The sequence below is a fragment of the Tachysurus vachellii genome, chromosome 9 (assembly GCF_030014155.1).
Source record: "Tachysurus vachellii isolate PV-2020 chromosome 9, HZAU_Pvac_v1, whole genome shotgun sequence".
Lineage (NCBI taxonomy): Eukaryota > Metazoa > Chordata > Actinopteri > Siluriformes > Bagridae > Tachysurus > Tachysurus vachellii.
In genome coordinates, this window is record NC_083468.1 from 9094265 (window position 1) to 9110392 (window position 16128).

Consider the following 16128-nt stretch of genomic DNA (forward strand, 5'->3'; position numbering starts at 1 on the left):
AGTGTGTGTGTGTGAGTATGTTAGTGTGCGAGTGTGAGTAATTGTGTGTGTGTAAATGTGTGTGTAAGTGTGTGTGTGTCCCTCATAAAGACCTTTCTGATTCTGGTTCTGATTCTGATTTTGCAAGAATTTTGCCTAAACATACTTGGCAATAAAGACCTTTGTGATTCTGATTCTGATTCTGATGTTGCAAGAATTTTGCCTCTAGGCCTTACGATTCAGCACAAAATTGGGTTTTTGGACTGTTGGTGGCGCTAGACGGTTTGAGCTAGACACACCAAAGCTGCTACAGTAACTTCTAAGACTGGCCTCTACATGTGTGCCAAATTTCATAACTTTCCTACGTACGGTTCTATGGGCTGCTATTGACTTCATTGACGGACGGAAGAATAATAATAATAAGAAGAAGAAAACTAACGATAACAATAGGTGTCTACGCCCCTTCGGGGCTTGACCCCTAATAATAATAAAAATCCTAACAAAAACAATAGGTTTCCAGCGCTTCGCGCTTGAACCCTAATTAAAGCTGCAAGCAGCATTTCCTGGGTTCAAGCGTTTAAGGCCTTTAGGGAGTTTAAGGCCTTAAAGGATTTTCACATACACAAATTGACCCGCAAGTTACAGAGGGTGGCACCCGCTCCTAACCTAGTGTCTCTAATACAGAAAAGCTTACCAACGTGTTGCACAATATATGTCATGTGAAGTACTCACCTGTCCAGTTTTCCCTAAAATAAAGAAAGTCATATCCATAAAGCGAAGAAACACAAGCATCCAGATGCAGAACGAGTGACCAGCAAGTCACATACACAAAATAACTAAGAAATTGGGATACATGAACAGTCTGACATACTAAAACCGAATGAACAACAATAGAGCCCTCTAATTGAAGCTGAATGTGCTTGGAGGAGAGCACTAATTCTAGAACACTGAGAGCACTGATTCTAGAACTGTGTTCGGATTGTGATGTCACACAGGATAATGAAGATTGAGAGGACATGTCCAATCGTAGGGATCTGAAAAGATAGATAGTGGAGCAAAGAGAGAGAGAGAGAACAAGAACAAACAATCGCCGCGGTTTTTGAACCGCGGTTTGACCTCTTTCACATGTGTCCCAGGTTTGGTGTTGATAGCTCATTTTAGTTAATAATAATAATAATAATAATAATAATAATAATAATAATTAAAGCTGCAAGCAGCATTTCCCGGGTTCAGGCGTTTAAGGCCTTTGGATTGACATGACAATATATGTCATGTCATGCTACATATGTCATGCTACAGAGGGTGCCACAATATATGTCATGTGAAGTACTCACCCGTCCAGTTTTCCCTAAAATAAACAAAGTCATATCCATTAGAGATGAGCCGGATACTCGGCTGAAACGAGTATCCGGTACGGATAAAGCACTTCTGCCGAGTACGAGTATTATACGAGTAATACGAGTCAATATCTGTGCTCGGATTGTATGAAAATCATCATTGGCTAGCTGATTGTGTCAGCGTTCTGTGATAGGCTAGTCACAGCGCCCCTCCCCTACAGTGATAGGCTAGTCACAGCGCCCCTCCCCTACAGTGATAGGCTAGTCACAGCGCCCCTCCTCTACAGTGATAGGCTAGTCACAGCGCCCCTCCCCTACACACATACAGATGTATTGTGTTGCTGTGTCTCGCTCTGCTCACTCACAGTCACACACAGAACAGCTCTCTCTGTCTTTCCCTCAGTCACTCGGGTTCGCGGATCTTTTCCGTTAACGTTTATGCTTTCTTCAGCTTTTTACTTCGGGTTGTAAAGTTAATAATATGTACTTACTAACCAGTAGAGTTCTGGTAAACGTGGGTTCGTTCAGACGTGGTGCTTGCTTGGTAGAATGCGACTCGCATTGCGTCTCTGCCTGTCGGAGATTTTTTTCTTTTTTAAACCTTCAACTGTCTCTAACCAGTAACCAGACACTGAGTGTCTGACACATTTTTGCTGTATTTCATAAAAACATAAAGGTAGTAAGCTAGTGTTATAAATATTACAAATTAATTATTACCGGTTAAAGCCCCGCCCATTTCAAGACAAGCACCGCCTACTTCCTGGTTAGGCACCACCCACTCCGAGAATCAGAACCAGAATCAGAATCTTTGCCTTACAAGTCAGCACAAAATTGGGTTTTTGGACTGTTGGGGGTGCTAGAGGGCTTTTTTTTTAAAAAATGGCTGTTTTTAGTGATTTTTCCGTTATAGCGCCACGAAGTGGCCAATCGCCACGGTTTTTGAACTAGGGATCTGAAAAGATAGATAGTGGAGCAAAGAGAGAGAGAACAAGAACAAACAAATTGCCACGGTTTTTGAACTGTGACCTCAGTTTGACCTCTTTCACATGTGTCCCAAGTTTGGTGTTGATAGCTCATTTAATTCTTGAGTTATTGACATTTTAGTAAAACTGGCTCCTCACAGTCCAAACTTTTTGGGGCCCCTTAAGGACCCTGAATCAAAATTTAGACTTTTTTTCAAAAATTATTGTCTTTGAGACTCCAGAGAATATTACTGCACTGGATTGGTCTTGATCAGGCGAAAAACCTAGGACTAGTTAGCAAAAGTAGGTATCGGATAAAATGCGCGATAGCGGAAAAAAAAAAAATTTAATGGCGAAAATGAAATTGGAGATATACGTTTTTTAAGTCATGAGCCAAGGATTCCAATGATATAAAGCACTTGAGATTTGGACATATGGGTTTTAGGGGTTTAGGGGTTATGGGGCCAAACACGTTTTGGGGCGCTGAAGTCCGATTCTGCTGAGATTTTGGCCCTGAGTAACTGTGACCAGTACTACCATCTCAAGTTTGAGCTCTCTAGGCCTTACGGTTTGGGCTGCACGACCGTTTCTAGGGTGGAATAATAATAATAATAATAATAATAATAATAATAATAATAATAATAATAAAAATCCTAACAAAAACAATAGGTTTCCAGCGCTTCGCGCTTGAACCCTAAATATAGCTGCAAGCAGCGATACCGGGGTCAAGCCGATCAGATGCGCTCAGAACATGTTGATGATGAACCATACCAAGTTTCGTAGTGATATGGCATTTTATTGGTAAAATACTGAACTTAACGTGAAAATTCAAAATGTGTGTGTGTAAGTGTGTGTAGGTGTGAGTGTGTGTGTAAGTGTGAGTGTGTGTGTGTGTGTGTAAGTGTGAGTGTGTGTAAGTGTGTGAGTGTGTGTGTAAGTGTGAGTGTGTGTGTAAGTGTGAGTGTGTGTAAGTGTGAGTGTGTGCGAGTGTGAGTGAGTGTGAGTGAGTGTGTAACTGTGAGTGATCCTAACAAAAACAATAGGTTTCCAGCGCTTCGCGTTTGAACCCTAATAATAATAATAAAAATCCTAACAAAAACAATAGGTTTCCAGCGCTTCGCGCTTGAACCCTAATAATATTAATAATAATAAAAATCCTAACAAAAACAATAGGTTTCCAGCGCTTCGCACTTGAACCCTAATAATAAAAATCCTAACAAAAACAATAGGTATCCAGCGCTTCGTGCTTGAACCCTAATAATAATCCTAACAAAAACAATAGGTTTCCAGCGCTTCGCGCTTGAACCCTAATAATAATAAAAATCCTAACAAAAACAATAGGTTTCCAGCGCTTCGCGCTGGAACCCTAATAATAATAATAATAATAAAAATCCTAACGAAAACAAGAGGTTTCCAGCGCTTCGCGCTTGAACCCTAATAATAAGAAAACTAACGATAACAATAGGTGTCTAAGCCTCTTGGGGGCTTGACCCCTAATAATATTGTTGTTATATAGAAATCGTACAGAATGTACAGGGTAGAGCGGAACTACATGATGGTTATAGTCATTGAAAGCAGTAAAGCATCACTGAGACATCAGTGCAATAATTGTGTAATATAGGGTGATAGTTGTTTGGAAGAAACTGGCCCTGCTGGTTCTGCTGTGAATGGTTTTGTATCTTTTCTGGGATGGAATAAGGATGAACAGTTTGTTTGTTGGATGGAAGAGGTCCCTGATGATAATGTGTGTTCAGAGAAGGCATCTATTGTGGTGAAGAGGCTCAATGGCAGGTAGTTGGGTGCCATTAATGAATTGGGCAATTTTCACCACCCCCATTTTTAGCAGAGCCAAAGCACCACTACACCTGGCCCACACCCATCTATAACATTCCAACACTCCATCTACCTAAAAAAAAAAAAATTACCCTTTTCACACCAATCCTGGCATGTCTGTCTCTTACATTTCTGTGTTCTTTCCTTGCTGCTTGTCAGTGTTCTGTCCACTGTATGCGGTGATTTACAAAGTTAAGCTATGTTTTAATACTCAAATGGCACATAGTCGACTCCGCTTGGCTGTAAAGAGCGAAGCATGGTTTGATTATAGCATGATTGATGAGTATATATATTCCAAGGCATGGGGCGCTGCATGGTGTTCATCATAAGTTTGGGACCGTCTATTTACTGTATCACTCACAGCTGCTGCTGCATTAATGCTGACAGCATCTGTTTCTCAGACATGTTAGTGGATCAAATCAAAATCAAATCAAATTAAATAAAATTTTATTTGTCACATACATAGAGTATGACATGCAGTGAAATGTTGGTATGGTTATGACCGCTCCTGCTTTTTGCTGAAGTCCACTATCAACTCCTTAGTTTTGCTGACATCCAGGAGAAAATTGTTCTCATGGCACCATCTCTCTAGGTTTTTAGTCTCCCGTAGGTAGGTCGTCTCGTCCTTGTTGGAGATCAGGCCCACCACAACAGTGTCGTCAGCAAACCTGATGATGGTGGTGGAGTTGGAAGTGGCCACACAGTCATATGTGTACACTGAGTACATTAGGGGGCTCAGAACACAACCCTGGGGAGCTCCAGTGCTGAGGGTGAGGGTGGATGATATGTTTGCTTACCCGTACGGCTTGTGGTCTGTCTGTTAGGAAGTTGGAGATCGCACACTGTAAGACACAGCCTTGTACTTGTCCATGTCCCCGGTGGCGAGCCCCATGTTGTAGGCAGCGGAGCGGGATCTCAGAGCATCACGGATGGTTTTATCCACCCACGGCTTCTGGTTGGGAAACGTTCAAATGGTGGTTTTCTGTACCGTATCATCCACTAGTTTCCCGATGAATCCCACAACCACTTCCATAAACATGTTGACGTGATCAGAGCTACGCCTGAACATGTCCCAGTCTGCGTCATCTAAAGCGTCCTGCAGAGCGGCCAATTGGTCAGTCCAGTGCGCAACCTCCCCCTGAACCCGAGCTTCCAGTTTCAGCCTTTGTTTGTAAACAGGCATAAGGAGAACGGCGGCATGGTCCGATTTCCCAAACGGTGGATGTGATTGTAACTTGTGGCTGTTCTTGAATGGTGTGTAGCAGTTGTCCAGTGTCCTTTCACCCTTGGTGGGGCAGGTGATGTGCTGCTGAAAGTATGGTAATGTGCACTTGCGGTTGGCACTGTTAAAGTCTCCCACCACAATGAGCGCAGCGTCCCGATGCTATGTTTTGTGTAGCGTTAGTGTCTCACGTAAGTCCCATACTGCAGTGTCTGTGTCTGCTTGAGGTGGAATATAAATGGCACTGACTATGACTGAGCTGAATACCCGAGGTAGATAGAAGGGCCGACATTTGATGGTCAGTAGTTCCAGATTTGGTGTGCAGGAGCGTGAAAGAGGAACGATGCTCGCACTGTTGCACCAGTGGTTGTTCACCATCAGACACACTCCACCTCCCCTTGACTTCCCCGACTCCAGTGTTCTGTCCATGCAGTAAACCAAGAAAAACTCTGGCTGGATGGTGTGGTCCAGTACCGCTGGGTATGCCTGTTCCTGACGCCGGCTCGTTTCCCTCGCGGACGCTGGTGCGGCTTGCGTCTTTTGTTCTTCCTCAGGATCTTGTTCGGCCAGCATGTGTCCGGGTTTAAAAACGGCGAAGGGCGAGTGGATTGCACAGCAATAGATATGAGTGGCTCTGTCATATCTAATGATGACCATTTTGTGTAAATGAACCAGTATCTATGTAAATAAATATATAAAATAAACAAAAAGGCAAAGTTTATCCGGGGCAGTCAAAACGGCAGCTGACCTCACCGGCGCCATCTTGGATTCAGGATGTGTGTGCCATTGGCTGCTCTCCCCAGTCTGATTTTGCCATTGTTTGATATTTAGCTTGTGGGAAATATTTGGACTCTGGGTGTGCATAACAGGATTTCCGGTAGTGGCAAAATGACGGTGGAGTTTTCTACAGCTGAAAGAAGTAGCCTTATATATATCTGATTTGGGTTGCAGTGTGTCATCCTCCGGCACTGCTGTCATTCTTGTCTATATTTTGTTTTGTTTTGCTCTTTACATTTCTGTTTTTTTTTACTGCTGGTGTTACGCGAATTGCACTCCCTTTTGCATGTTCCTTCAGCATGTATTGCATCAATGTGCAACACCATCCTCCTCCTGGTTACATGTGGGATGTGTCGACTCTGGTTTCATATTTTTTGTTAATTTTTACAGACTTTTTGGCCTGGATTATATTGTGATCAATACTAAAATGGAGCCTCATAAACTTGTCTTGTTGGTCTGTTATTTTTATGGAACGCATTGTATATGGGTATCCCTTTTATTAATTCATATTGATTTTCTTGACTTGTGTTTCTTGTTTGTATAACTGATTGTTTTTCCTTATGTGTGTGTGTTCTAGGAGTCAAGCCCCCAGGGCATGCCTCAAGTTGTCCTTCCTGTTTGGTGGTGGTGCTTCAGTCACTGCATGGCTATCCATTCTTACACATGCTTTGCTCACCGCATCAATAACTGTAATTTACTTTTAATCATTATAAACCAATGCATATAATTCATGTTGTCAGGACTCAGCCCGGACTTTGTCCATGTGCCTATTGTTTACGTTCAGCGTTCATGTGTCTGCCCCGCCCTTGTCTCTTCCTCCCTGACTCTGCACACCTGGTCCTTATGTGTTTAATTTTGTCATGTATTTAACTGTGCCACGTTGCCTAAGGCAGCGCGCAATCCTTGTCCTCGGTCTGTTGTCTTTGGTTGTCGTGTCTGTTTCCTGTTTCATGTTTTTTAAGTTATTAAATCCTGTTTTTCTTTTACGCTATTCTGCATTTGGGTCTTTTATCCCCCTGTTACTGACACATGTAATGAACTATGTAATTCGTCATAAACCAACTCCAATCATGCATCACATTAAACCCTCCCTTCAACAACTCCACTGGCTCCCTATTTAGGGGATTTTTTTTTTATTTTAGGATTCTTCTCCTCACTTTTAAAGCTCTTCATAATTTTGCTCCACCATACCTTTCAGATCTTACAGAGTTGTATGCTCCCTCCCATACTCTCTGCTCTTCCTCATCTAGGCTCCTATTTACACTCACTGTCTGTTTAACCACCATTATTTAACCACTAAAACCAGAGGTTTTAATCGCACTGCTACTCGCCTCTGGAATTCTTCAGAGACTGTTTGAACACATTCAAAACACAACTCATAATATATTTGTTCAGAAGCACTTATTCCACATGATCTTAGGCTGCACTTAAATCTCCTGTTTTTTTTTTTTGTTTGTTTTGTTTTTATTATTGTTGTTTATTGTTATTTTATTATTTATTTGTTTGTTTGAATTTGTATGGTGACCTTAATTGACTTAAAAGGTGCCTATAAATAACGTATTATTATTATTATTATTATTATTATTATTATTATTATTATTATTATTATTATTTCCCTGGTGTGCTGTGTGAGTTAGCTGTCTGTATTGGTTGAAGCTGGGTGACTGGCACTGGGTGAACTGTGGCTCGTAGTGCAGTATTATTTCTGTCTACTTGTGAATGCATTTGAGTGTGTGAAGACTAGTGAGTGAACAATCCACTCCTTGTTTTAATTGACTTATCTGCTCTGGCTATATTAATTAATTGAAAAAATGTGTATTATGTAAGGGGGCATGGTGGCTTAGTGGTTAGCACGTTCGACTCACACCTCCAGGGTTGGAGGTTCGAGTCCCGCCTCCACCTTGTGTGTGTGGAGTTTGCATATTCTCCCTGTGTCTCGGGGTTTACTCCGGTTTCCTCCCCTGGTCCAAAGACATGCATGGTAGGTTGATTGGCATCTCTGGAAAAGCTTAGTTGATGAAATAAATTTGTGACTTAGATAATATTTGTCGATCACTTTGCCAGGAAGTGGTCTATAAAAACTTAATCTTAATCTTAAGGACTGTTTAACGGTTTGATATGTTTCTTTAGGACTCAGAAATATGCTGTGAAAAAATGTTTTGATGGAAGGGATAGGTCAGAGATTTTGGATAAAGAAACAAAATTAACCACAGCTTTAAAACGTAGCATGCTGTTGAGTGGTTCTTCTAGCTTTGTAGGAAATAAAGAAGTTGTTAAGACTGCAGCCCTAGTAAATCAAGTTTTTAAATGTAATTTATGAGCAAGGAGGCAGGGCAGGCCATGCTGTAAAGAGGTGGTGTTATTGTGTGTATGAAACCATGTGCCTTCCACAGCGGGCAGCCTGACAGCTACAAATTGATTGTGTGGAGATTGATATTGGGGACAGAGTCAGCATCACGCAATAAACTTAAGCAGCAGTAAAACCAGATAAAAAAATTAAAAAAAGCCTGGAGATTTCAGCAGTACTAGGTAATGTTGAATGATGCAATCAATTATCTGATAGCTACTGATAGTTTAGAATCTAGTATATAGTATATAGTAGATAGTCTTACAACTAACTGTCAAACTCAACCTCCTGCTTCCTCCCTCACGGGACCTTGTTAAAATACATCTAAAATGACCCACAGTAACTATGTAATTGATATGTAAAAATCATAAAAGACTTGTAGCAAAGAGGCCGTAGGTGTTTCAAACATAATGTAAAAGTACTGTTCTGCATAGGTAAAATTTCAGATTAACTCCAAATCCTGGGAAATATATTACCCAGTGTAGCAAAGTGTATAAAGATAAAGCCATATAGAAGACAAAGTACGTGTCACATGTGTTCTCACAACATGTTACACAGTATACAAAATAACGAAATGCCATTACTACAGACTAATGTGCATAGGTAGAGAAGTAAGAATTTAAACAATAAACAGTAAACAATAAACATAAATTAAAAGTAAATATTAACAGTATAGAGCTATGGAGTGTTAAGAATGAGGTAGGTGTGAGGTATGAACTCAAATAAGAAAAAATGTAAAAAAGTGCAAGTCTCATGCCTGGTACAATTGTATGAAAAGGTCAGTGTGTTCAACATCTGAGGCCAATTAGCTTTAGACCTTGGAGGCAAGGACCTTATCATGTCACCAAGAGTACGATTGAACCTTTCAGTCTGACCATTACGCATAGGGTGGTAAGGAGTGGTGCGAGATTTGGAGACACCTGACAAATTCAACAGTTCTGCAATCAGTGAGCTTTCAAAGTTTGCACCCTGGTCAGAATGGATTCGTCCTGGGAAACCGTATACACAAAAGAAGTTGTTCCACAGAACACGGGCAACAGACTTCGCTGTTTGATTTGGGCAAACATACACACATGCAAGCTTTGTGAAGTGGTCGGTTACTACCAACACATCAACTGACTTGTTATTGACATCTTCAGCTGTCCAGAAATCGATACACACCAACTCTATTGGTGCTGTTGTCATTATGGATACAAGTGGTGCTCTAGCCTGTGGCTCAGGAGTTTTGCTTAATACACATCTCTTGCAATGCGACACATACAGTTTCACGTCTTTCTCCATAGAGTTCCAGTAGAATCTCTGCCTCGCAAGCCAAAGAGTGCGGTGCTGGCCCTGATGACCAGCGTCATCATGCACCCCTTTTAGGACCAAATTCTTTAAAGCTGCAGGCACAACAAACTGGTAAGGTTTATTCTTGGTCAAAGGATTCTTAGACACACGGTAAAGTATACCTAACCTGAACGTAAATTTGCCCCACTGTCTGAGTATCCATACAGTTTCTTTCGACTCGTGAACCTTTTCTCTCCTAGAGGGACGTCTAGCTCGCTCCACAAAGAATCTCACCCTACTAATCACTGGATCATGACATTGCTTTTCGAGCAGCTCATTGTGGGTAAGCTTGTTGAGTGGGCACTGTGCCTCATCCTCCAACCCCTCCAAATGTTGAACATATGCGACTGCTCTAACTGCCGCACCTTCCTCCCAGTGATGATGAGAATAGATGAGAATAGATGGGAATACAGCTGACATCTCCTCACAGGACACTCTCCCTGGAGCAAAACTCTGAACCAGGTTAGTCACTTCACAACACTTCTGTGACCCAGACATTTCCACAACAACCTCCTCCTCCGCACGTTCACAAGACAAGTGAAACATACCCTGCACCTGCTCAACCCCAAGGGTTTCAGCCTCATGCCCCAAGATGTCATACGGTGTTCTGGTCAGCCTGTGTAAAATCCTGGAAGCAGCAAAAGGCTCCCTACTCAACGCGTCGGCTACAACGTTTTTCGATCCGGGTATGTATGTTATGTCAATTTCATAAGGGGCCAGTTTCGCAACCCATCTCTGTTCGCAGGCATCAAGCCTCGGCTTGGTCAAGATATACTTGAGCGGGTTGTTATCCGTCCAAACCGTAAACCTGTGCCCGCGAAGCCAATGACTGAATTTATCGCAAATGGCCCATTTCATAGCCAAAAATTCGAGCCTATGAGCCGGATACTTAGACTGAGCATGATTAAGCGACTTTGATGCAAAGACGATTGGCCTTGCAACCGCATGACCCTCCTGAACCTGAGATAGTACAGCCCCAAGTCCACTCGTCGAAGCATCTACTGACAGTAAAAATGGTTTTGAAAGGTGTCAGGGTGAGCAAGTAGGACCTGATCTACCAGCACAGTCTTGAGATTCTCGAACGCGCCTCTGCATTCCTCAGTCCAGTCATTAGGAGTGAGTTTCCGGACCGCTCCCAACCTTTTTCCCGCACCCCTCCCTTTTCTAGGTCTCTTCTGACCGGTCATTAACTGAAAGAGAGGCTTTGCAATCATGGAACAATTTTCAATGAAATGTTGATAGTACACGACCATGCCCAGAAATGACCTGATTTTTCCCACAGACGGGGTAACACCATCAACTTCCATCAAGTCTCTCTCGGACACATTTACAATAGCCTCTACCTTCATAGGATCACTAGCTACTCCTTCCTGTGAAATAATGTGACCCAAGAATTTGACTGATCTACGCAAAAACCTACACTTGGAGGGTGAAAGTTTCAAGTTGTAATCTCGGAGACGTTGAAACACCAACTCCAGTCTCTGTAAACTCTCTTCCTCTGTCTTACCAAAAACTAACAGATCATCTAGGTAACAGAGCAAACTCGTGAAATTTTGATCACCGAAAACAGTCAACATCATTCTCATGAATGTAGCAGGACTGTTGCAGAGCCCTTGCGGCAAACGGTTGTACTCATGTAAACCTAGGGGAGAACTGAAAGCTGTAAATTTCTTATCCTCCTCATATAAAGGAATGTTGTAGTACCCTGATGTTAAATCCATGGTACAAAATAAGGTACCCCCCCCCAACGCCGCTAGAACATCTGCTTGGTGAGGGAGAGGATGTGCGTCCTTCACCATATGAGTGTTAAGCCACCGAAAGTCAGTGCACAACCGTAAATCACCGTTCTTTTTCCAAACCAACACTAACGGTGACGCAAACTCACTGGTCGATTTCCTGATTATCTCCATCTGTTCCATCTCATCGAGCGTCTCTCTCAACTTTTGATAGTGAGCTGGGGAAACTGCAATACGGTAACCGGAAAGGTTTGTCATCGGTCAACCAAATGCGGTGACAAAACCCCTTTGCTTCACCGCAATCCAATGAATGCCTAGAGAAAACACACTCATATTTCTTTATCAGATCAATGAGCTTGCTTCTCCAAAAAGGCGACACCTCACAGTCATTTAAGTTTAAGTCCTTTAGGCCCAGCTCATCCAAACTAATGTCATTGAAGTGATTAGCACCAGTCACTGAGCACAATTTCTGAGTTCGTCGGGTTTATCATTTTTACCGGAAGCCATTGGCTGCAAAACCACGGCAGACTTAGACTTTAAAGTACCAACTTTGTCTGGGATAGTACTACCCCTCCATCTCTCGACGCACGAAAGCATACGCAGAAACTGACAGTTTTCACTCTGATTTGATTGGTCCGGTTTATCTATAACTCTCCAAAATCCCTCATTTGATTTCATTTCTCTGATCAGAGGTTTCAGGACATTAGTACCAATAATAAGCTGGTCTATTTGTCCACTCACAATAAGGACTGGTACACTAAAACTGAAACCATACACCTCAAGTGTCAGATCACACATACCTGCAGGACTAGTCTGCTTCCCACCACACCCAACCAGGACAATGTCTGATGGGGGAAACAACTCCTGATCCAGGACTCCAGCTTTTCTCATTTGAGGCACCACACTGGCACTCAAAGTAGTCGCCATAGAACCACTGTCCAACATTCCCTGAAGACAAACCTTGTCCTGTACCAAAACACTGGTGTAAAACAGACTGTCATTCTGCATTGACTGAATAGTATTTTGAAAAATCACAGTTTTATCTTTTCAGAGAAGTTGGATCATCAATGGGCTCCAGAACCCTGGCTGTTTGTTGACACGCAAACCTCTTTGTCGCTTTCTGTTCCCTAAGCATCTCATCTAATCTCTCTTGGACCTCAGAAGCTGTCCACGACTGAGTAGGTTTGCTTTTGAACACAATAGACAGTTCCTTATCAGGACAATGACGAATAAACATGACAGCCAGTTCTCTGCTTCGATTTTCCAAGGTTCTGCCTTCCTCTCTAAGGCTTCGCTCAGCCACCTCAGCTGCTTTGTTCAACCTTAACCAATAATCCAGTGGGCTCTCATTTGAATACGGTTTCACAGAATAGAAATCGGCTAAAGGCATTCCAGAGCTACTGGAATCGCTAAAATGGTGTCTCAATACTGTGAACACAGCATCTACAGTGGGAGTTACTATTCTGTTGCTCAGCCAGACCTTTATAATGTCCCTGGCCCTCCCCATTAGCCTATTCATTACTTCTTCAACCCTTTCTGATTCTACCACTTCCTTTTTGTTTAAGTACACTCGCATCAGTTCTTCCTACTCCAACATGGAACACTTATCTGTACCATCTCCACGATAATAAGGAGGTGCAGTTATCTCTGACTTTAATACCAAGTTTAACTTAGAAGCATCAATAATGGTTGCATTTGGCATCTTAGGGTCAGAAATGGTACTGTTTCCTCCAAAACAACCACTAGACGACATACTTGAATGTCTAGTCTCCAACAAACTGTCCCTGATAGCTTCACCAATTTCAGATCCAATGTGTCTAATGAGGTTACTCATGTCATCTGAGTGTCCTGATTCAATATTGGTACACTCTGGGTTGCCAGGTTTTGTTGTTGGACTACAGCTTATGTCAGGTCTAGCACTCAACAATCTCAGCATTTCACGCCTCCCAGTGCTTGTGTACTGAGGACCCATTAACTGAAAACCTCTGTCAGGTGTGGTTAGTAAAGCACCCCTACCTCTACCAGCTATCATGCTGTGTTCAAATGTGAAATTTTCATCAGTCATAACTAATTCACTCAATTTTCACCAACACACAAAAAAATAAGATTTGACCTTAAATCAAAAGTCCTTAAAAGACAAATGTCCGTACTTGGAAATAAAAAATAACAATTGTCCTTTCAAAAGATAAATATGTCCAAACCAGTCACGGATGAGCCGTTCCAGTCACGCAAATCAACGATGTCACCGCAATCCCAGGAAAGATGGTCACACTTTCAGCATCCCAGGCGGTCAGCTACCAGCAAACCAAACGACGGGTCACGGCACCATTTTGTAGTGGGTTTTCTTCTGCGTTGTGTATTTTTAGAATGAAAGAGACTTCACACCATGATGCAGTTGTCAAATGGTTTACTTGTGGCTTCTCAGGATCTCTCATCTGCATTACACATAACAGACACCATCAGGCAGTAACAGGATTACGTCTGTTCTAGAAGTGCCTCTCATTGCATTGAAATCCCGCGAAAGAGAGCAAACATTAAAAGATAAAATAATCATCAACCACATACAATTGTAATATAAGGAAGAAAATCTAAGAACAGGAACCAACACTGAAATGATCCATTTACATACCTGCATTACACATAACAGACACCATCAGGCAGTAACAGGTTTACGTCTGTTCTAGAAGTGCCTGTCAATCATTACAGATACATTTATATACGTGTAAATCTCTTGGATCATTACAGTAATGAGTGTTTAAATTTAAATGTGCATCATCATGTAATAAGTTTCAGCAGCCTACTACACGCGTAATGGCGGCCATTACATGAATTCACTTTACATTAAACATCCTTTTTCAATGTTCAGAACTTGGATTAATAATGTCTTAATAACAAAAAAAATACTAAAAATGACATTGTGTAGAAAACCCAAAACAAGTAAGTGATTAAATGATTTTGAACACTTTTTTTGAGGAGCCGATAAAACATACCTCTCATCGCATTGAAATCCCACAAAAGAGAGCGTACACCGGAAGTTATGTCAGCTCCACCCTCACGCTTACACATAACTTGAACAATTCTTACTAACCATTCTTTTTAAAGGTTAATGTTTTCAAAAACAAAGAGAGGAAACAAAACCAATAAAGAAATAAAATTTATATTTGTAGAAAAAGAAATAAAAAATAACATTTTGCTTGTGGTCACATGACCGTTCATAACTATGCAATTGCTTCTGATAAGAATTTCAAAATAAAAGCCTTGTTTTTAGTGCAAATAATTAATAGTAATTTAAATAATCTAGTGTAACAACATTACACTCGCCACACAAGTGCACAATCAGAGGTGACAGTGTGCAAATGTGTACAGTAGTAACAGTTAAAGCACCTGAGTGCAGATGTCTTTGTTTACTTTAAACAATTTAAGCAATAAACACTAAACAATAAACAAACTAAAAGTAAAAATTAACATTATAGAGCTATGGTGTGTTAAGTATGAAGTAGGTGTGAGGTATGAAGTCAAATATAGGAAAAATGTAGGTTAAAGTGCAAGTGTACAGTCAGAGGTGACAGTGTGCAAATGTGTGCAATAGTAACAGTTAAAGCACCTGAGTGCAGATGTCTGCAGATGTGTTACAAGATCAATGTACATTTTAGTGTACAGTAAATATGGCTGGGTGTGGATGTGTGTTGGTGACCACTGAGTCACCATTAATGTCCATAGTGCACAATTTAAGCAAGTGTTATGTTTTACCTGTGAGTTAAAAGAAGTCAAATAGTAGTAGTAGTTCCCAGCTTCTGTCATTGGCGGGAAGACTGAAAGGACCAGTTCATCTAAAATTAACTTGAAAATTGTTACTTTTAATATCTAGTGCATGTTTTCTATGTTGTCCCTGAGTTTCATGTGCATAAGAACACAGACACTGTAATGTAAGAACTGTTACGGTGCAGACAAGTATAAGTTGTGGTGCACTGGTAAACTGAGTTAGCCACAAGCTAATACACAATGGATTGTATTGGCAGCATCGGATCAAAGCCTTATGGATTGCTATGGGAGGACATTTTGTTGTTAGGTAAACACCAGGTGGATCGAGGAGCTACAAGAGCTGTTAGAATGAGGAGTGTGTTATGTGATTTTGCATGAAACAGCCATTTAGCTGATGGCCTCACTGCTCACAAACTTCATCTCAGGCCTGCAACATCTGTCTTTTCATGTATTCCTGAACAGATACTATTTTGTTGAGATCGGGACTTTTTGGGGACCATGCCATTGTTGTGTTATTTCTCAAGTATTGACGAGTCGACACACGGTATTGTCTCTAGATGAGGATTTAATATGTTATTGCAGGACATAGAATGCAGGTGCTACCTGTAGCCATAGTGTGCAAACCTAAAACTTCCTAACTCCGTCTGACGTAGAATGACTGACACCTGCCGTAGCCAATAGGAACACAGTGCCTAATATAACGACATATGATTGGCTCTTAGCAAAAGCCTAAGAATATTACATCCCCCTTTTTCTAGATGACAAAACATTGCTGTTCAAATAACAACAAAAAACATTCAACCACTATGTACCCAGAATAGCATTAGTGTAAACAATTACCAGT